The 25265-nt window shown below is 39.4% G+C and overlaps 1 protein-coding gene and 1 non-coding gene across 3 annotated transcripts in view; one reads left to right on the forward strand and one right to left on the reverse strand.

Annotated features, from left to right (window-relative positions):
* LHFPL6 (LHFPL tetraspan subfamily member 6) overlaps positions 1–25265 on the reverse strand; it is a 237005-nt gene that overhangs the window by 69887 nt on the left and 141853 nt on the right. The gene's annotated exons all lie outside the window — the stretch shown is intronic.
* On the forward strand, positions 13417–13551 carry LOC112578602. The gene has a single exon (XR_003102940.1). It is a non-coding gene; the product is annotated as a small nucleolar RNA SNORA48 (small nucleolar RNA).

The following is a 25265-nucleotide window of genomic DNA, read 5'->3' on the forward strand; positions in this document are numbered from 1 at the left end:
AGAACGGGCCTCAAGGAAATGGGAACAAACCAACCCTGGAACTGACGATTAACTGTATTTAGAACAATCAAGATGACACTGGTCAGACCACTGAAGATGAATTTCAAGATGACTGCCAGAGCTGATTGTGCTGCTCCCTCCGTCTATAAAAGTTCTTGTTCCCTGATGGTCAGGATGTGGGGAGAGTCGGGCTTTGGACAGATGTCCACCCAGCTCCCCCATCCCCTGGTTGCCAGCATCCAAAGTAAAGCAATTTTTCCTTTCCACCAACCTGGCCTCTTTATTGGGCAGCCAGACCCCACTTTTGTTTACAACGTGACAGGTTCAACGTACACAATAGCTCTACACATTTCCTAAAGTAACCATTAAGTCATTTGGATAAAACATCAGAAGGATCTTTGGCTAATGGTCTTTAAAACTGGTACTTGGTTAGAAAAGAAATAATGTGAACAACAACAACAAAAAGTCGAAAAACAATCCAAAATAATTTGTTCTATAACAATAGGCTTCTTTTTGGCATTAGTCATCTTCTAGAAAAAGAATAACTCAACATTCCTCAATGCTATTTAATAGTACGGCAGAAACCCTAAGCCAGGTTCTAGACAATTTATCATTTTTGTTCCCAACAAAAGAATCCTGTCCTGAAGCTTACTCAGTACCAAGTGTCAAAAAAATGTCTAGAATGGGAACTTCTACTTAAGATTAAAATTCTTAAAAGATTTTTACAGACTGGAAATCATTGCTCAGATACCCAAGAATTTCATCTATGGGTTTATGTGCTAAAATTGTCTACCTACCTGAATTACACATCACATTTTGGTTAACAAGGATATCATCTGAATAAAACATTTTCTGTGATTTTGAAAAAGAAAGAAGTCAAGAAACAAAAAGTCTTTCACAACAGTTCAAAAATCCCAAGACCAAATTTATTCATTCACGTGGCTTTCAAGCAGGCAATTGCTTTGTCCCCAGCAGTATTATGCAAGCTTACTTAAGAATGCAGAAGAGCTCCAAGAGCTAAAAATTCTATTCCCATCGCCATGGTGAAAACCACAGACTATGAAGATAACTGCCCCCAGCACAAGTAGGGTGGTCTCCAGTATTCCCTGGGAACCCCACCACGGCACTTAAAAACAAACATTACAACTTAGAAATGAACCCTCTGTTAAGGAGCTAGAAAATATCACTTCAAATATCATTTCAGAGACACTGAACTTTCCCACCTCTCATCAGCAACAAGAACACAAAACGAACAAAAAAATCATCCTGAAAGATAAGAATTCTCCTGTATCTGGAAAAAAAAAAAAAAAAAAAGGATGAATAACATTCACAAACAGACACTTCCCACATCTCAAGGAGGTGTGGCTCCATGTAGCATAACCTAAACTCAAGTATTTTGTACAAAACCTCTCAGAGGACACCCCCACTGGGATGATCAATCAGCGCATAGTGGCTTTGGGATGTTTTCCGAGAGCAAAGTCTCAGGAGAATGTTAACATTTTCTTCACTTCTTTTCTGAAGGTTATTGAATCAGGAAATCATTGTCTCCCCATGAATCTATTTTTAGATGACATTATGATTCTATTAGTATGTAAATATAACAAAAATAAAAACATAAACTTATCACATACAATGCTACATTAATACTTAACACAGAAAAGTATCACAAAATGTGCATGCATGCATGCTCAGTCCCTCAGTTGTGTCCAACTCTTTGCGACCCCATGGACTGTGGCGCACCAGGCTCCTCTGTCCACGAGATTTCCCAAGCAAGAACAGTGGAATGGGTGGCCATTTCCTTCTCTAGAGGATCTTCCTGACCCAGGAATCGTACCTGCATCTCCTGCAGCTCCTGATTTGGCAGTTAGATTCTTTACTGCTGAGCCAACTGAGAAGCCCATCACAAAATACAAAAGGCAAGAACAAACACCAGGTAAGATTTAACGTGATGAGTGTGCCTGCCTGTTCGTAAGTTCATTCCAGTCTGGAACACAGGAAGATAATGGTACCTGCAAATCTGCTGCACCATTCAATCCATTCCTCTCCTTGGTTTTTAACTGGGTTAAGACTGAAAACCCTAGTTCACACAAACCAGTTGCTGTGAATAGTAATAATAGCATGACACTCTTTTGACTTAGCAAAGGAAAGTCTTCCTTTATCTTAATCCACAATGCTGATTAACTTCATGTTTCATAATCATGCTTCAATGTATATGAAGAACTGAGCTGCGATCACTCATTCTCTTCTTTGAGCGCCAAGTTTAACTCAGTTACTGATTCTGGGTTTTGAAAAGCAAATGGATCTTGAACCCAATAAATTTGCCTTAATGCCTTGAATTTCTCTTCTGGGAAGAAATGGTTAAAAGTTTTAGAGAGTGAAAAGAGTGAAAAGTCAAAGTGTTAGTTGTTAAGTCGTGTCCGACTCTGTGATCTCATGGACTGTAGCCAACCAGGTTCTTTTGTCCATGAAATTCTCCAGGCAAGAATACTGGAGTGGGTTGCCATTCCCTTCTCCAGGAGATCTTCTGGACCCAGGGATCAAATCCAGGTCTCTTGCTTTGCAGGCAGATTCTTTACCATCTGACTAACCAGGGAAGCCCTGAGAGAAGTGAGATGCACCTACTAAACTTTGAAGGAAAAAAAAAAAAAAACAATGGCAGGAATCGACAATAACTTTCCCACAGCATAAGACAGCTACGTGGCTTCCAATCAGCATGCAGTATTTCACTTATTCCACATTAAATCAAAGAATTACAAATAAGTTGTATATTATAGGGAAACCTTTCCAGGTGAATGTCTTAGAGATATTTGAATAAAAGGCTAAATTTATTTTTCATAATGTTTTCTTGCCTATAATAAACATTTTTGCATGGGCTGTACATGTTTCAGTTCAGTCAGTTCAGTTCAGTCGCTCAGTCATGTCCGACTCTTTGCGACCCCATGAATCTCAGCATGCCAGGCCTCCCTGTCCATCACCAACTCCCAGAGTTCACTCAAACTCATGTCCATGGAGTCGGTGATGCCATCCAGCCATCTCATCCTCTGTCGTCCCCTTCTCCTCCTGCCTTCTATCTGCCCCAGCATCAGGGTCTTTAACAATGAGTTGGCTCTTCGCATCAGGTGGCCAAAGTTTTGGAGCTTCAGCTGCAGTCCTTCCGATCAGTATTCAGGGCTGATTTTCTTTAGAATTGACTGGTTGATCTCCTTGCTGTCCAAGGAGAGTCCTCTCCAGTACCACAATTCAAAAGCATCAATTCTTCGGTGCTCAGCCTTTTTTACGGTCTACTAACCTTAGGATGTTTTATAATTGACAAAATGGATGTAAGAGGTGGGGGTTCTGTTAGTGAAATGACTGGTGCTTCAAGGTATTCAGATTGGCTAGAAGAGAGAAACAGTCTTCATTCTTAGGTATGCATGGTAGAAGAATCTAGAAGAATCTACTTAGCTATGGTGGGTATACTCTCTGAACTGGTTCCTGTGACTTGATTCCAGAAGAGTGTTATACCCAGGCAGGATTCACAGCACTTCGGGTGCCCAAATCCATCTCTCAGGTTAGCTGAAGTCTTGGCCCTAGAATAATGTTGTGTTTATTTCAAGGGGATTCATTCCTTCATATCAGCCATGATAGAAATGCCTAAAAGGATGGAGAGCTGGGATCCAGATGAACTACAGAAAAGGCACTGTCATGTAAGGGCCTGATGGCTAGTAAATATATGTGCTAGTAAAAAAAACTGTGCTAATTATGCTGCTATGTCTGTAGGGGGGCCATCAGTTGGAGAGCTAAAATCCTTGCTGCTGCTGCTACTAAGTCGCTTCAGTCGTGTCCGACTCTGTGCGACCCCATAGATGGTAGCCCACCAGGCTCCGCCGTCCCTGGGATTCTCCAGGCAAGAGTACTGGAGTGGGTTGCCATCGCCTTCTCCGCTAAAACCCTTACCTACCTCTAAATCCTAGCAAACATAGCCAGTTGTTTGCAAAATTCAGTTTCCCCTTCTGGGGCACACACTTCAATAAGGTTTGCCAGCCCACCTTCAGTTGGATGTGGGCATCAGCTGACTAGGCATCAGCTGAAGTCTAGTCAGAGGAATATGAGAGTAATAATGTGGGCCATTAAAGGCATATCATGGCCTTTAAAAAATCAGTGCAGCACCTCTGGGCTCTTTTCCTCCTTCTGTCAGGTGGATATAGGGGTAGCTGAGGCTCAGGGAATGGTACCCGTATTAAAGGAGCCTGGGTGCTTGAGTCATCCTAGGGAAGCTGTCAAGTAACATTTACTTGGACCATAATGGGAGCGAGGAATAAATTTTTATTGCGTTTCAGCCATTATGCATTCTTGGGACTATTAATACAGTTTAGCCTATGTAACTGAATCAGGAGACACTGTCAATATTTCTATAAAAGAACCTAATAATTATTCAGAAAAGCCATGACAAACCCAGACAGTGCATTAAAAAGCAGAGATATCACTTTGCCAACACAGATCTATATAGAGAAAGCTATGGTTTTTTCAGTAGTCATGTACGGATGTGAGAGTTGGACCATAAAGAAGGCTGAGCACCAAAGAATTGATGCTTTTGAACTGAGGAGTTGGAGAAGACTCTTGAGAGTCCCTTGGACAGCAAAAGGATCAAACTAGTCAAACCTAAAGGAAATCAACCCTGAATATTTATTGGAAGGCTGAGGCTGAAGCTCCAACACTTTGGCCACTTGATGCAAAGAGCTGACTCACTGGAAAAGACCCTGATGCTGGGAAAGATTCAGGGCAAGAGGAGAAGGGGACGAGAGAGGACAAAATGGTTGGGTCATCACTGACACCATGGACATGAGTTTGAGCAAACTCAAGGAGATAGCGAAGGACAGGGAAGCCTAGCGTGCTGCAGTTTATGGGGTCAAAAAGAAATGGACACAACTTAGCAACTAAACAACAAAAGCCTATGTAACTGAATCAGGAGACTGTCAGTATTTCCCCAAAGAACCTAATAATTGTACATGACCAGACTAACTGAGAACAGTTTGCATACATTTAGCTACAAGAGATCAACACGCTGTATTTGCAGACTAGCTGAGAAAGAAAGTTGTGTTTGGGAATTAGCAGACAGAATCTTGGTCTACTCCTAGATCTTTTGAATTTTGTTCTTTCCTTTTTCTCATTTAGGAATCGTGACAGGAATCATGATACACTGACAGAAATAGCAGCTAAGAATGACTGAACTGTGCGTCGAACCGTTCTCAGAATTTTATGCACTAAATTCTTTTAACGTTTATAACAACCCTAGGAAACAGGTGCTACAATATCCCCCACCATTTTATAAATAAGGAGAGGAGCACAGAGAGACCGTGTTGACCCAAACTTATACCATTGATAAGGGACAGAGAGGGGTCTTGAACCCATGCAATTGGGCACTGGTGCACATTTGTTTAATCTTATCCCCACACTGCCTGTCTCCAGAATATCATAGGAGATTCAAAGATGAATGACATTTGGGATTATAAAATTAAGTATTATACAAGGAAATGGCAACCCACTCCAGTATTCTTGCCTGGAAAATCCCATGGACAGAAGAGCCTGGTGGGCTACAGTTCATAGGGATCACAAAGAGTCCGACATGACTGAGTGACTGAGCATCCAAGGTAGTCCACGTACCACTAAGAGGAATACAAAATATTGTAGAGTTTCAAAGAAGGGAGAGAGAATATCTAATCAAAGAGATTTGGAATATTTTAGGGAGGAAAAATGTTTTTTTCTATTCATTTTAATTCCACAAAATTTTCCACAGTGTTTAATGCCAACTCTTCAAAGAGTTGCTAGCCAAGTAATAAGTACAAAATATAGCCACACTAATGTGTACTCAGGAAAATATTCTACCATTTAAAGCAGGAAAATGAGACTTGAATAGTCACAAAATTAGTTTTTATTTAAACTTCATCAGTTCAGTTCAGTCGCTCAGTCATGTCTGACTCTTTGTGACCCCATGGACTGCAGCACGCTGGGCTTCCCTGTCCTCACCAACTCTCAGAACTTGCTCAAACTCATGTCCATCGAATTGGTGAGGCCATCCAACCATCTTATCTTCATATTCTGAGCTAATTTATGTTTCTTTTTAAGTATTGGCTTGGCCAAAAAGTTTGTTTGGATTTTTCCATAAGCTGCTATGTTAAAACCCCAAGAAACTTTTTAGCCAACCCATATGTCCGAACTGAGTCATTCTGTTGCTACTTTCTTTACTAGGTGAAAAAGTATTTGCATTTTCACAAGTATATTGAATCTAACATGCCTATCAAAAAGTATACACACAAGGGCATGGATCAAAGAATTTTCAGAAAGTCAATATAGCCTCATAAACCTTTACTTGGGCTTCCCAGGTGGTTCAGTGGTAAAGAATCTGCCTGCCAATGTAGGAGAGGTGGTTTCAATCCCGGAGTTGGAAAGATCCCTCGGAGTAGGAAATGGCAACCCATTGCAGTATGCTTGCCTGGGGTATCCCATGGACAGATATCCGTGGAGTATCCCTGGCATAGGTTATACTCCATGGGATTGCAAAAGAGTTGGCCTTGACTTAGCGGCAAAACAACAATCTTTACTCAGATTAAAAAATAAAATATGACTGGCACCTCATAAGCATTCTTCTGCTCCTTTTTAATCACCACCCTATCCCAAGGGTAACCATTATCCTAACTTTAAACAGAATAGATTGGTTTGCCTGACTTTGTACTGATGTGAATGGAATCATACATTTGGACTCTTTTGTTATGGTTTCTTTCCTTCAACGTTGTTTGTAAGACGTTTGTGTCATCCATATGGTTGACCATCACAGTAATTTGTTTATTGTAATTGCTGCATGGCATGCCATTGTGAATATACTACAAGTTATCCACTTGACTGTTGATAAGTCTTTTGATAGTTTCCATTTTTTCTTTGGTACAAAAGATGCTTCTATGAACATTCTAATACATGTCTTTTCATGCACATAACTACATATTGCTGTCTGAAATATACCTAGGACTGGAATGATAGATCATAGGGTATGTAGGCACCTAAAAAGGTACTTCCTACCTAGAAATTAAGCTCAGTAAACAATGTTTTGTGTGAGTATTAGCCCAAGTCACATCAGAAAGCCTTAACAAAATAAGCATCAGTTGTGAGAATGGAAGTGTCAACATTCATACAACATATTCCTCGTCATTACTCTTTCTAGAGTCAAATTTAGGCCACTAAATTCAGTGGGAACTTATCAAGGGACTGGTTCTTGTCATTTTTCAAGAAATTGCTTTCACTCTTTCATACTAAACTTTAGGGCATGTGCTTCAGTACATCTAAAAATGTCCTAGGGATTCCTGGTGGTCCATTGGTTAAAACTCTGTGCTTCCAATGCAGGGGACTATGTTCAATCCCTGGTGGGGAAACTAAAATCCCATATGAAACACAAGGGGGCAAAAAAAAAATGTCTTCAAGGTCAGTTTTGACTGGAGTGCAGGGAGCACAAGGTCCCCTGCTCTTGCTGTTATGGACTCTCTCTCGGGACACTCGTGTCACTTGTTTTTCTAGTGCAATGAAGTAAATTTCACATTGAAGGCTTCAAGCCCCTTTTGCTGTGGGCTCATTTCTTGTCATTTGTGCTATATCGTGCTATGAAATTTCTGTTTATGAAATCATAACAAAGGGCATAATAGTGCCAATTATTTGTCTCATCTCTGCCCAAACACCTAAAGGGCATAATCTCTTGGCAGTTGAGGGTTTTTTCCATGCTTATTGGCATTTAGATTCTTGGCAATGTTAGACCGTTTGGGGTACAGTAAACTGAAAGAAAACAGCATGTTAACTTTTTTCAAAACATAACTAAGTTGCTAGAATCAGGACATATCAATGTTTTTGTCTCTACACTGGGCATGGTATTTTTCTTAAAAAAAGCTTATAATTCAAGGGACTGTCCAGATGTTAAAGTCTGGGTGTCTCCCTCTGCTAACCCTTGCGTAGCACATGATCAGGTCATTTTGCAAAAAAGCAAATACCTCAGCCCTGCTACAGGCCAACTTGGCCTGTGCTTTTTGTAATAGCAACCCAAGGAGGAAACATCTGGAAAAATACCATGACTGAGCTGGTGGGATCAAAGACCAATGTGAAATGGTCTATTGTTAATTTCCAGGAACTGACACAGAGTGTAGAATGAAATAATTCATTTGGGCAGGAATCTTGTCCGATTTCTGAAAGGCTTGCATATCACTGTATTGTCTCGCCAGACAGTAGGAGGAAAAATAGCTCAGCAAAGTTGGGGGAAAAGAAATCTTGGTGTGTGTGTGTAAGTGTGTATATGTGTGCATGCAGTGTGTGCACATACGTGCCAGACAACTCAAATCTGTAATCAATATGTTTCTGGCGGATTCCTCTGATGGCAGGGACAACTTGCCATAAAAGTCTTGAAAGAATACAAAGACCAGCTGAAAGAACACTTAAGTCCTGAACTGTGTTTGCAAAGAAGCATCTTGGTTCCCCAGCAGACTGAATTCCAGAGGCCATGGCTCTCGGTTTATCCTTGCTCTCCATAGCGAATGGTCAGGATCTGGTACATAGTTTGCAATATCCAAAAATCTATTGGGTGAAGACTAAATGAATTTATAAGTGAATGGGACAATAAATAAAACAAGCAGCCAAGCTCTACAGTCTAAGGGCTGAATCTGACTCTTGTCAACTGTTTCCCATTGGCAGTCAATTTATCTCCCTGACCTTTAGTAAAAACACTAAAGAAATAGGGGAGAAAAGAAAACAGTATTACCTAGCTTGAGTGGATATTTGATTTTGAAGTGAAAGCCACTCAGTCGTGTCCGACTCTTCGCAACCCCATGGACTGTACAGTACATGGAATTCTACAGGCCAAAATACTGGAGTGGGTAGCCTTTCCCTTCTCCAGGAGATCTTCCCAACCCAGGGATTGAACCCAGGTCTCCCACATTGCAGGCGGATTCTTTACCAGCTGAGCCACAAGGGAAGCCCTCTTTGATATTAGGTAGTTAACAGAATAAGGACTAGAAACACCTTTCAGCTATCACTTCTCTATTCCGCTGCCCATGGGAAGTGTTTAACAGGAAAGGAATGGATGTAGGTTGAAGAAATGTTCAGTGGATGAAATTAGGCATACACGGTGGCTCAGGCAGTAAAGAATCTGCCTACAATGCAGGAGACCCAGGTTTGATCCCTGGGTCAGGAAGATCCCCGGGAGAAGGGAATGGCTACCCACTCCAGTATTCTCGCTTGGAGAATTCCATGGACAGAGGAGCCTAGGGTCCATGGGGTTGCAAAGACTTGGACACGACTGAGTGATTAATGCTTTCACTTTCATTTACATACGTGTGCCACCCTCTGAGAGCACAGCATTGAGTAAACATAAACCACAGTGGGGATGGTAAATAAAAATTAGTATTAGCTAAAGTCTTTGCTAGGATTATGACTATTGAAAAGATCTGGGGGGAAAATCTGAACAACCAGAACCAGACTCTATGACTCAGACAAAGATTCTATGTTTGAATATCAACCCCGAGGGGCTGGTATCTTTATCTGTTTTCTCTATTCATCTACCCAAAGGTCTAGGACAATGCCTGACACATTATAGACGGTCGGCACTTATTTGTTGAATGGACAAATAAACCTTAAAACGCTAAAATGAAAAAAATGGGGGGAGAAGGCCTTAAAGAATATTGTGTTAATCACATTAGTTGGCCGGTTCACTTACTCTCCATCTTCTCAACTGAAGGCAGAGGTCATCAACACGGTCCAACTGGGATGCTACATAATGGTACCTGTGTCTGTACAGTTTAAAGGACAAAAAGATGGAGAATAAAAGGTTTTCTCTCTTCTCCCATCTATAACCTTTTCTCCTTTTCCCTACAACCTCAATACTTGGGTAATAAAGTCAGAAGTCTGAAGAAGAGCAGAACCAGATTCACCTATTTAATGTGTGATGCATTATTTAGTTATAAGAAGGAAGAGGAAGTGCCAGCTTTCTCTCTTTTACAGTGTGTGCGAACATAAATCAAATACAGGAAAGTTGTAAAGCCATCGTGCAATTTTTAAACTTTTATAACTCTGGTGTCAGGGGTGTTAGAAATCATTTGTAAATGGCATGCAAATCAAATTTGCTTCCTCAAGTTGTTAAAAACCTCAGTTCTGCTAGTCCCAGCACCAATTTTTTTTTTATCTCATTGCCTATAATAGGTATATAAACATTTGTCACAGGCAGGCATTGAAACGATGAATATGTTTTGCACAAGCACATGAGGTTATTTTCATAAAGGTGAAAACATTTTTGTTTTAAAGTGTCATTTACAGATTTCTTCTCACCTTGCCTAGAACTCAGGTTATTACAAATTTAGAAAAGCCCAAGGGTATATGGAAACTCCTCTCAACTTCAGGAAGAAACAAAGCTGGAACAGACAATGTTGTTTTTCATTATGCTTCTTATCAGTTTCTTTTCTTTGCGATGAAATCACTCTGGCTTATTCATACCCTTTGGAGAATGAGACTGTGTTTTACCATAAAGACTGACTACTCAGTCATTCTCCCCAAAGGCAGTGTCTGTTGCAAGAGAATCTGTGGGAATCCCTTGACTTTGACTTGTGTGTGGATTGACAAGGCTAAATTGGGTCCGAGTTGCTCGCTGCATAATATTAGATGAGACAAGGGCTGCAAGGGGGAATCCACAAGAGGCTTCCCTTCCTACAAGCATAAACTGAAGCCAAAGTGAGAGATCTTGCTTTGCTTTTATAAAACACATCTTTCTGTACCCTTCTATCATTTAATCCCTAGCATCTCTTAACGTTCCTCTCCCTCGAAAGGGCAAACAGAAGGAAGAAAGGAGTCGTATCAATGACGAAGTTTCTTTCAGCAAAAATTCTTCCTTGTTAGCCATTCTGCAAAAGTTCATTAGCTGAATAAACCATTCTCTGCAGACCTCATCTCTATTCCTCTCTCCTTTCCCCTCCCCCTTCCTTTCTTTTTAACCTTTCAGTGCAGAATTAAGTCTTTGTGATATTCAGCACATCAATGAACTCTCGCCCAGCCTGGGGGGAGCTCAGGGGGCCAGGGCAGGGGCAAATCTGTGGGCTGCATTCCAATTCAGTGAGGCGGTGACAAGGAACCCAGCCCAGTCGTCAAATGGACCCTGTGTCTGCATATGATTCATAACCCGAACATGTTTAGAAAGGGACAGAAAGGAAGAAGGAGGCATGGGATTTGGAGTTATAGAGTCAGTATTGTGCGAAGATTTAGAGCATTATGGGGGTGAGAAAAAGAGGATTTATTCTTGAGTCCTGGCAGCACTCAATCCACTGGCAGATCTGCTTCAAAAGAAGGCCAGTGACTTTATACAGCAGCTTTCCAAATAAGCTCAAGTTAAAACAAAACAAAACAAAGCCCACGACTAGTCTTCCCACCCCAGCAGCCCACTTCTACCCTCTCATGGCAAAATAAATGAATGAGTAAATGAATGAATGAATGAAATGAACAAGTCCTTTTCAACTATAGCTGGTTTTGTCTATGATTTTGTTTCCTTTTGGATAATGTAGGGGCAAAAGATGAATTAGCTGCTTATGCTTTTTATGAGATTTGGGGAAAACTGCTGCAGGGATATTTAAACAGTGAACTTAAAGAACGAATTAATTTAAGGGTTCTCATTTATCCACATGGAGTGTAATAGATTCAAAGCTAAATAATCGATTGGCTAGACATACTCTGATTCCTAAAAGTTTTAAGGAAAAGATTAAAGCTTTTTTAAAGGATGCAACAAAACTAATACTGGAGTTAAAAGGCACTGGCTATGTCTTATTTTTTTATTACCCCCTGATTTTTAATAAATTTATTAAATAAATTTTAATAAAATGCATTTACATTTTATCCAGCAATCTCCTTATAATATACATGGCTGAATATTAAAAATGGTAGGAGCTAATATCACTTTGAATAAGCTGATGCTTATCCTACATTTTAAACGATAGATGTCTCAAGACCCTCATTAAGGCAGAATGCCTCAAAGCTCCAGATAGCAGCTATGCATTTTCTTCAGTTATCCAAATAAAATATCTGATTTAGTCACAGAAATCTCACAATAATTGTCTCATCTTTGGGAACTTAAACAGTTTTGCCTTTCTTATTTATACTCTCAGTTACCTCTGGCATTAGCATAAACTATCCACTGTGGTCAACTAGCCTTGAAGACTGTATGGCATATGAACAGTCATATTCATCATAAGATGCCTGGAAGGGTAAAGGTGGAAAAGGGATTCCAATAATTAATGATATATAAGATGCTGCTGATGACGAAACCAAGAATTCCAGATCTGCTATTTCTGAAATGTTTCAGCAATGCTGCTCTGCCCCCTCTTTCCTTCCCCCCACCACAGAAATAAGAGATGGATTAAGTCCAGTTTGTCAACAGGTATAGATTTTAAGTCTTGAGTGTGCTAATCTATCTACTTAGTTTATCGAAATAGTCCCATGGGGGACTTCCCTGGTGGCCTAGTGGTTAAGACTTCCTTCACCTTCCAAGGCATGCAGTGCAGGTTTGATCCCAGGTCAGGGAGCTAAGATCCCATGTGCCTTGTGGTAAAAAAGACCAAAACGTTAAAACAGAAGGAATACTGTAACAAATTCAATAAAGACTTTAAAAATGGTCCATTAAAAAAAAAAGTCAGTCCCATAAAACCCAGGACAATTTGTATTCTCCTATGTATACTGACTTCAATCCTGCTTACAAAAGAGAACAAACATTTTTAAATGTGGAATAAATTATACAGAATAAGGGCTTGTTTCTCTACTCGGGGACATCTTGCTTCTTGCAAAGCACAAGCATAATTTCACTGCCTCTCTTCAGTGAGTTGAGACTGATGTCATTGGTTGGGACCACAGTGATCTGAGGTCAAAGTCTTTTATATCACTGAACAAAGAAAGAGAGGAGCATTTTCAGGCAGCTTTGGATGAAATGGTTTCAAAACCTATTTGGTATTCCCACCCTCTTCTTTAAAAACAGAAGTGAAGAAAAGTATTATAATTCTTATTTAACGAAATGCACTAAAAAATTCTCAGTAAAAAACTTTACAGCCAATAAATTCTGCATTTACTGTGTGTGAAGTAAGAGTTGAGTTCGTATTCTCAAATTAATTAAAATCTTTTAACTTTCACTAAAGCTACTGTATCCTTAATCACTTGGGCAAACTGGTTTAAGTTGATAATTCCTCCTAAATCCTAATTTTTATTGAAATTTTTAATCATTATGAGTTCTGCACATAGCAGCCTCAAATTTTTAAAAAAATTCCTGCCAACAAGGAATTTAGAAATGATTTTTCTTTGTTTCTTGGGGATCTTTTCCCAATTTGAGGCTTGCCAAGACAGATTAGGATTAACTAAAAGGTTTTCTAAAGATATATTTAATGTCCCTGACCTGGGTAGAGTGGCACCTGGTTGGTGGCGCCTGTCTCATATCAGTGAGGGGCAAAACAACCCCTGGTTTATCCCAGTTTGGCTTTTGCTCTGTGCCCATGCCTGGTTCATGCCCTGGACACATGGAAAGAAAAAAAAAAAAAAAGGAAAAGGAAAAAAAAGATATATTTAAAACCCAAGTACATTTTCTAACTGTTAATAGCTGTTAATATTTCTTTCACAGAAGCAAAAATGGAGCAATGATTCACAGCAAAGTGACCAAAGGCACAAAGAGGTTTTATAGACAAAACACACAGCTTAATAGCTTATGTGTTTCTAGAAAATCTGGATCAGCAGCTGCATTTGCACCTGCTCAGCTGCCCTGACCTTTCTTTATATTATCAGGCAAGCCTCCTTCAAACTGGACTCTCTAGAATCTGTACCCACTGTTTCCCTGCAGCTCCCTTCCTAACTCATGTAAACCACACGGTTGGAAATAAGGCTTATTTCCCAAAGACCACAGTGCCTGAAGACTATGGTCTGGGTCACTATGCAGTCAACACACAGAGTATGCCTGAGTCCATCAAAGTGTAATCTGTACCTCAACTTGAATCCCATTAGGTGGATTTGATGAATGGACCATTCACCCTTTGTGTCTTATTTCTATAGGTAGTAATTAATATTGTTAGCATTATTAGGGGGAAAGTAAGCTGAGCGCCGAAGAATTGATGCTTTTGAACTGTGGTGTTGGAGAAGACTCTTGAGAGTCCCTTGGACTGCAAGGAGATCCAACCAGTCCATTCTAAAGGAGATCAGTCCTGGGTGTTCTTTGGAAGGACTGATGCTAAAGCTGAAACTCCAGTACTTTGGCCACCTCATGCGAAGAGTTGACTCATTGGAAAAGACTCTAATGCTGGGAGGGATTGGGGGCAGGAGGAGAAGGGGACGACAGAGGCTGGATGGCATCACCGACTCGATGGACGTGAGTCTGGGTGAACTCTGGGAGTTGGTGATGGACAGGGAGGCCTGGCGTGCTGTGATTCATGGGGTCACAAAGAGTCGGACACTACTGAGCGACTGAACTGAACTAAAGACTTTGTTATTTAAAAGAACTGCTCTAAAGGAAGCACAGAGGAAAATGTTCCCATTTAGAAACTGGGACCCATCCCATCAGTTTTCTTAACACATCAAAATTATAGGATTTATTTTTTACTTAGGTGGTGGCTCAGATGGAAAGAATCTGCTGGAATGCGGGAGACCTGGGTTCAATCCCTGGATCGGGAAGATCCCTTGGAGGAGGAAATGGCAACCCACTCCAGTATTCTTGCCTGGAGAAGTCCATGGACGGAGGAGCCTGGTGGGCTACAGTGCACGGGGTCATAAAGAGTCGGACACGACCAAGCAAATAACACTTTCATAACTCAAGGCCCCTCCAAGAGCTGGCTTGCAAAAATCAGGAGATGCCAGCTTTGTGATATCTGGGGAGGGAAGAAAATGCCTTAGGACTCTTGGCAAAAGGCTGGGGAAAGCGACTTTGTCTAAAGTTAGAAAATTTTCAAAAGGTTATTTGAAAGTCCTGAAAGAACTGTATCTTTACTTTCACTGTAAGAGATACTTAGGGGATGTACTTAGTACAGACAACTATACTCTATACCATGTAATAATCTATAATGGAAAAGAAAAAGTATATATATATATATATATACACACGTATATATTTAATCACTTTGCTGTACACCTGCAATTAACACAGCATTGTAATTCAACTAGACTTCAATAAAAAGAGGGACATAAATATGGTGAGAGGTGGAAAAGGAGGCTTTTCCTGGCATGTGGCTGAAAATAACAACTAGAGGTAAGATAAAAACTCCTATGAGTTCTACAGTGTTTTTGCCCTGTAGTCTTGACTTTGTCCTGGAAAGAACTTTCGTCTTTTCCTACAGTGCTGTTCTTACAAGCAGCAATACCTTGTCTTTAAATTCTCAAAACTAAGAAACAGTTTGGATGTAGAATTGAAAAGCAGTTGTGCTTGATCATTTCTGTTTTGCCAGGAGGGCATTCTTATTGCTGGTGGTAGCAATATCTAATATCTGTCTATCAGATCATGAAGAAATTCTAAATTACAAGTGTAGATGCCCATAGCATGGAAAGTGTAGAAAGTCGAGTGATACTTTCCTATTATGTCCCCAACCACCAGGTTGTCAATCATGGAGAAAAGGTGAAAGACTGAAAGTAAAACTTCAAGATGCACCAAAGTGATGCTTGGATATCACATTTGCTATTGGTTTAAAATTCAATTAAAAAGATGCTTTTAAAGGATTTTTCAAAATACAGCTAATAATTTAAAATTACTCTTTATAGATTCTGCTGAATGTTGAGTTCATAAACCTTTAAGCCTTAGGTTCATAACCTACTAATCACACACATACTGTGATGAAATAGATTTCAGCTTTAAGACTAATCCTACATATTGAAAGAATTTAAAAACCATTCTCAATGTCATTTAGATGATTTCACTGGGTGAATGACAGTCCACTGTCCCAAGTTTTGTTTTACAAGGTATGAAATTAGATGTTTCACACCAATAATTATCATCATTTCCAAATGAACATCTACTTGGCAACATCCCATGTTAATGGACTGACAAGTTCAAGGTTCTGAGTTCGTTCCCACTGTGAAACAATGGGGATATTAATGGGGCCATTTTGGAAACTCACAGCTATCACCTGTTTCTGCTTTTGCAAAGCAGTACAATATACGGACCTTGGAGCTGGGAGGATGAAGAAGAGTTGAAAAGTGACTTCAGAATGCTAGAAATTGAAGGCAAGCTACATGAACAGGGCTATTTATATAACATATTTGGATTCTGTTGCCCTCCCTGGCAAAATACACACATACAAAAACCAAACTGAGGAATATGATTACTCATGAATGACAATCAAGCAGACTGGCTATCTTCAACTTGACCTGCACGTAATAGAAAGAAAGAAGTAAACATAGACAGTTGGTTTGGATGTTTTGCGGTTTATTTACTTTTGCTGAAATCTTCAGGAGATAACTTTGTCTCATGTTCCATTTGGCAGATTATGTCAGAGATGAGTCAGAGTCGATAACTTCTGAGCAAGTACTAAGAAAAGGCAAGTTATAAAAGAGGTTATACTGTTATCATGATCTACATAAAAACATCAGCAGACTATGTGGTATGTGTTAATATTCAATTCAGTTCGGTTCAGTCGCTCAGTCATGTCCGACTCTTTGCGACCCCATGAACCACAGCACGCCAGGCCTCCCTGTCCATCACCAATTCCCGGAGTTCACTCAGACTCATGTCCATCGAGTCAGTGATGCCATCCAGCCATCTCATCCTCTGTCGTCCCCTTCTCCTCCTGCCCCCAACCCCTCCCAGCATCAGAGTCTTTTCCAATGAGTCAACTCTTCGCATGAGGTGGCCAAAGTACTGGAGTTTCAGCTTTATAAAGCATCATTCCTTCCAAAGAAATCCCAGGGCTGATCTCCTTCAGAATGGACTGGTTGGATCTCCTTGCAGTCCAAGGGACTCTCAAGAGTCTTCTCCAACACCACAGTTCAAAAGCATCAATTCTTCGGCGTTCGGCCTTCTTCACAGTCCAACTCTCACATCCATACATGACCACAGGAAAAACTATTTTTAATTTTTAAAAAATGACGCTGGTGTATTTCATTTCAAGAAAATACAGTGGGTGACAGCCTCAAGCTCCCTATAAAAACAAACTATTTAAGCCCAAAGCTCTCATTCCAGTTCCTTTCCCTCCATAGTTTATTTTAGGTTGGGAGTCTCATTTGTGTGGCTTTTACTGGAGCCAAGAACTAGTCAAAGGATGCTTCATGTGTATAATTCTCCACAGGTCTCTTACAGTACCAAGATTATCTCAGACATTACATACGAATGTACCTGGCTGGAATATTAACAATGCTTCGGTATGCCAAATGACTTTAAGTCTTGCTTCAGGAATATGTGAAGCATAGTGCAATGAAATATTCAAAGTTATACGGACTGTACAGCATTAAGGACTTCTACATTATTGTGCAATCATTGCCAGAATTCATCTCTAGGACTTTTTCTTCATCCCGAACTGAAATCCCCATTAAAAAATAACTCCCTATTCTCCTAGTCTCCTCACCCCTGGTAACCAGTATTCTGCTATCTGGCCCTGTGAATTTGACTAATCTAGATATCTCATATAAGTGAAATTAGGTTGGCTTAATTTTAAAAGGCTCAAGTAGAATAATATTTACTTATCTCAAGAAATGAACAAGCATGGGATTTCCCTGGTGGTCCAGTGATTGGTTTTCACTGCTGAGGGCGTGGGTTTGATCCCTGGTTGGGGAACTAGATCCCACAAGCCGAGTGGTACGGCCAAAAAAGAAGAAAGAAAGAAACACATTAAGCTAATTAAGTTGCTTGTTATTTATGTATGTGTCACCCTCTTTTGTTTTTTGGTTTTGGCTTGAGTATCTTTAATTCTGAATAGAAAAAATAAATCCTCAATTTTTGCTCTAAAATTATTACAAATCCATTTAGCTTACTTTGTATGCTTTTCCTTTTTCAAAACTCATTTGCCATTCAGCTCCTATCATAAACCAGATACTATGTTAGGCAGACCTGGAGGATACAATGGCGATCAAGACAGACAACAGTCCCCATCCTCACATACCTTATGGTGTAGTGGGAAAAACAGTTAACAAAGAATTCAAAAGGCTCTAACAAAGGTTCTGACAGGAGAAATGCAGGGTGCTTCCAGATAAACAAAGCAGAAGCATCAAACTCAGCTTGGGGAAAAGAAAGTTTCTGGGGAAAAGAAATGTCTAAGCTGAGACACTAAAGATAAGTGAGAATTAGGAGGTGGGAAAGAGTGATTCCAGAAACAGGAAAGAGTATCTGTGAGAAAGGACCTGAAAGAATTTCAATGGAGAAAGAGTCAAGAAAGAGAAAGGGACCAGAGAAAGACGAGATAAAGTGGGAACACAGCACAGTGGACCTTCTGTACCTCACGCTGATTCGTTTGCACTGTTTCCAAAGCAACGGAGAGTTGTAGGAGTCTATGCAGTATTGTGACATGATTATATTTCAGAACATTCACTCTGACGAGAACCAAATTAGAAGTGGGAGAAACTGGACCAGGTAAAACAAACCAGGAAATTATGGTAGAAATCCAAAGATGACATCGGCATGAGCTATAGCAAAGGCAATGGAGGGATTAAGTGAAATCTTCTTTATGTTGACTCTCCTTTATGTTCTCATAAGCCAGTATAAATACAAATATATATAAAGTTCCTTTGGGTTTTTCTGTAAGATGTTGAGGAACTTTGTGGTCAACCCAATACATATTATACACACTCACACAAACACACACACATACACATGTATTTTAAAGAACATATACAAAATAGCTAGATAAAATCATGGTTGTTCCTAAAGGGGCTCTAGCATTAAAGTGAAAATATATATGAAAATTATGTGAAATTAGATAATAAAATGAAAGGGTTTTTTTTAAAACAGTTGGATCTTAGATTTGGAAATTCAGTAAAAATTAGAAACAGATTCCTGTCTTACAGACTCAATCCCACAATTTGGAGAAATAAAGTTTTAAATAAATGAAAGTTGTGAAAATGAGAAACTCCAAGTAGTTAAAGAGAGACTGCCAACTAAAGCTGTCAACAACTGCCCCATGAGCTCAGCCTCCTCACTCTGACGATAATCATGTGGGCTGTGTAGGAAACATTCATATTGTGGGAATGAGAAGTGCAAGCATGAGTCAGGGAGACTGCAAAGTGGAGCTCCAGAAAAATGAATTTATGTGCCAGGCAGTGAGATGAAATGCAATTTAAAATTATGGGAGGAGGGGTTCCCTGGTGCTCCAGTGGTTAAGAATCCACCTTGCAATGCAAGGGACACCGGCTCAATCCCTGATCTGGGAAGATCCCACATGCTAACAGAGCAACTAAGTCCATGCACCACAAATACAGAGCCAGTGCTCTGGAGACCTCCAGCCGCAACTACCGAGCTCTCATGCTGCACTTACTGAAATCTGCGCACCTAGAATCCGTGCTCCACAACAGGAAAAGCCGCTGCAATGAGAAGCCCGTGCATGTCAATGAAAAATCGGCCTTGCTTGCTGCAAATAGAGAAAGCCCATGTGCAATAATGACAACACACCACAGCCAATAAATAAATAAATCTTTTTAAAAATAAATTTAAAATGTATAGGGATTTTTTTATGAAATTAAAGGAATATTATTATAATTTTTCAAAATGATGAAAACATCCTGTATGAAATGTAAAATTCCAGAGATCTGGAATCTTTGTGGCTATCATCTCTCATTTTTGTCTGCAACAAATTAATATGAAGTTTAGAGAGAGGGCACCAAACATGTTTAGAATATTTCCCAGAACTCTTAATAGTAATAGCGCAGTCCATCTTAGCATTTTTTCACTACTAATTCTACGGTTTTAATTTGTACCCTTAAATTGTTTTAGATAGATTTAGTAAGTATAAATGATGTACAATAAATTCCAAATATTTAAAATATGCATGCTAAGTGGAGTCCAGCTTTTATTAATAGTAAGACTCCTTCCTGGGAAGTATTGTTTCCTATTCAATTTTCTGAAAGAGATTTGTAGAAGTAATATTATTTCTAAATAGTTGGTAGAATACACCAGAGATGTCAACTAGGCCTGGAGTTTTCTTACAGAGAAGGTATTTGTCTACAAATTCATTTAAAAAATAGATACAGGACTAGCATCTTTACTATTTCTGCTTTGGTTTGTGTTTTTTGAAGGAATTTTCCATTTCATCTTAGTTGTCAAATTTATTGGCATGCAATAATTCATAATATTCCCTTATTATTCTTTCAATACCTATAGAATCTTTAGAGATATCTATCACCTCTCTCATTCCTAATATTTGTAATTAGTGCCCTCTCTCCTTTTTTCCCTCTGATCAGTCTGACTAGAGCTTTATTAATTGTATTGATCTCCTCGAAGAAATAGCTTCAGATTTCTTCAATTTTGTCATTGTTTTGTCTGTTTTATATTTCATTGATTTCCACTCTGTATTTATTATCTCCTCTCTTTACTTTTATTTCATTTACTTTATTTTTTTTTTTTTACTTTTAAAGTGGAAGTACGGGTCATTGATTTGAGAGGTTTCTACTCTGACAAAATAATACTCTATTAGAGTAAGTTTCCCTCTAAATATGTGCTAGCAGCATTCCACAAATTATTATATATTTGTCTTTATTTTCATTCAGCTTGAAATACTTCCTAATTTCTCTCTATTTCTCCTCAAATCATGGGTTATTTAGAAACGTCTTTTTTATTTTCTAAATTATTGCTAACTTTCAGATATGTTTATATTATGTATTTCTAAGTTAATTCCATTCTGGTCAAACAACATACATCGTATGACTTGAACTTTTAAAAATTTATTGACACATTTTATAGTTTGGAAGATGATCTATCTTGATAGCATTCCTTTTGCACTTGAAAAACTTGTGTATTCTGCTGCTGTTGGGTTGAGTGTTCTGAAAATGTCAATTAGGTCAAGTTGGTTGACAGTGTTGTTGATGGATTCTACAGTTCAGCCAACTTTGTCAAGTCTTGATGTATCTTCAAAGGAGAATATCCATAATTATCTGAAAATACAATTTCCTTTTACAACACATATCTGTGTGAGCATAGATTTTCTTCATAAACTCATTCAAATGAAAATATTGCAACAGATTGACTGCACAGATACGAAACTTACTTGTCTTCTTTTAAACCACATGTTTAAGAAATTTACAGAAATGTAAACCAATGTCACACTTAACTATTTTTTATTTGGGAAAGTATAATTATTTATATTAACACGTATTGGGCTTAAAATTTTGAAATAAATAAATGTTATAAAGCCCAGTGATGACGCTATGCTTTATGCAATCATACCTGTCGCAGGTTGCACATCAAATGATATTGAACATGCCACCCCCTCATTCACTCTCTTTAGCATCCCACTGCACACCTAACAAGAGCCTTGAAACAGAGCTACAATCCAAACAGAGGTGGAGGGGGTGAGAAGAGCCACCCAAGCTTTGGGTACACTCGGTCACTTGACAGCTCTATGGTTCAGCCACTGGGATCCAACAGAACTGGGAGGAAACCCACAGTCCTGAATCCCTCCATGTGTCTAAATCTCAGTTTCTTCATCCAAAAGTGAGGAGCTTTCCAGAGTCATCATAATGTGTTGTGTGTATGTTATTCACTCAGCTGTGCCCGACTCTTTGTAACCCCATGGACTGTAGCCTGCCAGGCTCCTCTTTCCATGGAATTCTCCAGGCGAGAATACTGGAGTGGGTTGCCATTTGTTACTCCAGGGGATCTTCTAGACCCAGGGATCCAGCCTGGGTCTCCTGCATGGCAGGCAGATTCTTTACCATCTGAGCCACCAGAGACATTCCTATTATAATATAAAAAGTCTGACAAATTCTGGTAGATGGTAAGTGCTCATAAATGCTAGCTGTTGTGTTTTTATTATATTTAACTATCATGCTTTCCTTAGACATCATTGTATTGGGTAAGAGTGACCTTCTTTTCTAGTCCAACCTCTTTAAATAGATGTACATTAAATCAGTTAAAACACAGAGCCTGCAAGACTGAAGTCGCAGGATGGCTTAAAAGGGACAGAGACCATTTAATCTGTAGCCGAGATGGTCAAGAATTTAAGAAAGAGCAATCTGGACCGATTATGCAATGATGTATCATATCTCATAAAGAAGAGGTGGATGTAATGGGTAGGGAGGGGGACAGGCCTGAAGGCAAATTTTGCCAACTTCATAGTTTGCTCTTGAGTTGACTGAAAACAGAGCTTTGCCGAGTACATTATATACTCTTGGTTTCAAAAAGAGAGGGCAAATACCCGGACCCTCTCTTTCATTTTATTTACAATCTTCAGTTACACTCCTTGGTGCTTGATAGCTGCTTAATTAAATTCATTGGTTATCAGGCTCTCAATCAGGAGGTTAAAAGAGCCTAAAAAAATAACCTGAGACCACCACAGCCATAAGGATATAAAATATGTATAAAATAGCAATTTGGAGACCCAGGATACTTTGTTTTATGCTTTTTCCCAGTTGAAGTTTTTAACATAGTAGAAAAAATTATCCTCTTCTTACTATATTGCTTAAATTTTCTCATTTATCAAATTCAGGATTCCTGAAAAAAAATAAAGACTTTTTCCAGTAAAGTAAAGACTTTACTTTCCAGTAAAGTCTTCCATGGTTATGGGAGAAAACTGAGTCTTTGAAAAAAATAATAGCAATAATAGAAAAGTTCAAATATTTCAAAAAGCATATGGTTAAATTATTTAAAATTTTATATCACAAACTCTCTATTTCTTATCAGAAAACACATCTCTGGATATTAAGAAATGATAAGTTCTATCTACAGTATATGAAGCTCCTGGGATAATTTTATGAGAAAAAAACCCCATAAAGTCTCCAGGTGGAGAGAAACTTTCTGGAAAGGTTCACATTTATGGTTTTAAAATACTACTTTTTAAAAATCTTTTGGTATATTTTAATGCATTGGGAATAAAAGCAAACTTTGGGAGACACCTGTAAAGGTACAATTAATGTACATAGGCATTCCTTTTAAGTATGACAGCTGTTTAAGTTTGATGGGATTTTTTTTTTAATTTTCAATTGGAGGATAATTGCTTTACAATGTTGGGCTGGTGTCTGCCACACAACACCACGAGTCAGTCATGACTATAATATACCACTTTAATGAAAACTTTGGAAATGCTACAAGGTCTGTGTGGGCATTGACTGGCTACAAAGGCAATAAATTAGAAAAAGCCCCGGCCTGGGACTCAGGAGACAGAATTGATCTGGGATCCACCACTCACGAGTTGGGTGTCTCTGCCCAGTGCCTTTATCTTTGCTGATCTCAGCTTCTTGGTGCAAGTGTAACATCGGGAAGAAAAGCCTTAGTCTCTCAGTCGTGTCCGACTCTTTGCGACCCCATGAACTGTAGCCAGGCTCCTCTGTCCATGGAATTCTCCAGGCAAGAATACTGGAGTGGGTTGCCATTTCCTTCTCCAGAGGATCTTCCCGGCCCAGGGATTGAACCTGGGTCTTCTGCATTGCAGGTAGATTCATTACCATCTGAGTGAGTGGAAGGTTGGGCTTAAACATCTCAGAGGTTTCTTCAAGTTCTGAAATTCTATTTGTAATTTCTTTTCTTGCATTGTGAATTTTTGCCTCATCACCCTCCTGGACTTTGCTGCATCACTGGTAAGACCGACAACAATCTCTTTCTGAAAAGTCCTTCCTTGACTTTTATTGGGAAGACAGCTTGGGGTGTCATTCCAGGGACTTCTGTCCTCAGTCGTGACCTTTAGGGTTCAGTTCCCAGAACTGTCTCTCTTTCTCTCCTTGTCTGAATAGCTGAGTACTGCCACTGTCTTCCAACAGTACTTCTCCTTCAGTAACTGACAAGTCTCCATCTCCAGGCCTAATGACGTCACATTGTGCAATGAAAATGAATTGAGGGAATGGATTTGGGTATTTAACAATACTTAGAGGTGTTCTGTAACTCAGGGCTTTGTAAAATAACATTATATATTGAAAGTAACATTTCCAATTTCAAAAATTAGAAAAACAGACGATTAAAGAGGTCAGATTAATTATCCACCCAGATATCAAAATGACCAGGACAGTGCCCAGTCCTAGTGCAGGGCAGATTTCAACAAACTTTCATTAAAGTACTCTTTGGAATCACTTCCAGGTGAGATATAAAAAGAGACAAATAATCTGAGTAAGTACTCAGGGGTTGGCAGTTACCTAACACTTGCTTTTCATAACTTACATAACTTTCCAAAGAGTTATTCAATCGTCCCCGTAAGCACATATTTGGTACAATCCACATATTTGCTGCAGAATAAAACAAACAAAACGCGCTGCAGTTAGAACAACCTGGCCTCTTCAAATGGCAGCTCAGAGTCCTTCAAGAAGACCTGCTACTTTGGAGGACATCAAAGCTCATTTGAGATGGAAACAGCTTCTCCAAAATGGGTCTTCAAAGATGGCAAAGTACTGCGGAACAGCTTTAAATTTAGGCTTTACTCTCTGGTCCTGTAAGTATAACAGATGGATCTTCATAATTAGCATCACATTTGCATTTTTCTCTCCTCAAAAAAAAAAAAGAGCTAATAATCTTAGAAGGAGAATGAAAAAGCATCATTCGATCATAGTTTTATTGATCTTACTTGTAATTTGTATGCTGAGTCCTCTTTATGGTCCCTATTATTTCCAACCCTCTCCTAGGAGATGAGCAAATGTGCAAACCAGGAAATGAGCAGGTAGTTACTCAGGACACAAACTCTGAAATGACTTGAGAATGAGAACTAACTGGAAGGCCCTGATAAAGTGGAAGAAATATTAAGATTCAGATACAACGCTAAGCCCATCAACATGATTTCCTACAACAGAACAGCCTATTTATCTTTGTGTATATTTCTAGGAGACTCCCGTCCTCTCTGTGCCGAATAATTCCCATCATTCAGAAGCATTTCATTTAAAGGTGCTATTAAATGCAATCATTGGGCAAACTGCCCTCCCAAGCAAGCTCTCCTGGGTCTATAGCTCCAGACAGCAAGTGGCATGGACTAACGTGGGGCATGGAGGCTGAACAGACATCATCTTCAACAGCAGAGCATGCAGGAGTGGGAAGAGACTCGGGGACACTGAATATGGAAGAAAGGGTACCCCCGGGGAGCAAAGCCAATGTAAACGAAGACCATATCCCATCCCATATACAACAGGTAGCACCTTGATAATCC

This window comes from Bubalus bubalis, chromosome 13 (assembly GCF_019923935.1).
Source record: "Bubalus bubalis isolate 160015118507 breed Murrah chromosome 13, NDDB_SH_1, whole genome shotgun sequence".
In the NCBI taxonomy this organism is placed as follows: domain Eukaryota; kingdom Metazoa; phylum Chordata; class Mammalia; order Artiodactyla; family Bovidae; genus Bubalus; species Bubalus bubalis.